This window comes from Tenrec ecaudatus, chromosome 12 (genome assembly GCF_050624435.1).
Source record: "Tenrec ecaudatus isolate mTenEca1 chromosome 12, mTenEca1.hap1, whole genome shotgun sequence".
Classification (NCBI taxonomy): domain Eukaryota; kingdom Metazoa; phylum Chordata; class Mammalia; order Afrosoricida; family Tenrecidae; genus Tenrec; species Tenrec ecaudatus.
Window position 1 is genome coordinate 17,551,334 of NC_134541.1, and position 954 is coordinate 17,552,287.

Here is a 954-nt window from a genome sequence, read left to right on the forward strand (position 1 = left end):
GAAACCCAGCCTAAGACCACAGTTGCACGTGACAGGAAACCCCAGAATTACGGTGGCCCAAACAAGATAGAAGAGGTTTATTTCTCTCTCACGTGAACAAGTCCAGAGCAAGCAATCCACAGGTGGGCTTGGAACTCCAAGAAGGTGGCTCTGAAACCAAATGTGGGGTCCGTCCACCAGCCCCGCAGGTAGGCAGACACAGGGGGGGTAAGGACCACATAGGTTTTATTAACTGGTCCGGAAGGTCAGCAAGCTAGTTCTCCATGACAGCCTTCTGTTTTCTCATACGGTTGGGTTTTTATACTTTTCTGGGAGTCCGTACAGTACAGCCACACAGTTGAATGCCTTGGCATAGTCAATAAAACACAAGTAAACACCTTTCTGCTAGTCTCTGCTACCAGACAGGATCCATCTGACATCAGCAATGATAGCCTTTGTTCCATGGCCTCTTCGGGATCCAGCCTGAACTTCTGGCAGCTCCCTGTCAGTGTATTACTGCAATTGTTGCTGAAGGATAATCGGTAACGTTTTCCTGGTGTGTGATATCAGGGTGTTACCCTCTATTCTGAGCATTCTGTCGGGTCACCTTTCTCAGGAACAGGTACGAATATGCATCTCTTCTAGTCAGTCAGCCAGGTAGCTGCCTTCCAGATTCCCTGGCACAGATGAGTGAAAGCTCCCAGGGCTTCATCAGCTTGTTGGAACATTACCATTGGTGTTCCATCAATTCCTGAAGCCTTATTCTTGGCTAACGCTTCTAGGGCAGCTTGGACATCTTCCTCAGTACCCTTGGCTCTAGGAGGTCACTAAGTCAACATTAAGCCTCATCAGGGGGACAGCATGAACAGCTGCTACAGCACTAAGACCCCTGGCCTGCAAGTTGATACAAAACGTAACTATCACACGAATCCTAACGGATGAGTCCGGGTGGGAGGAAACCCTCTCCTGTCCTCC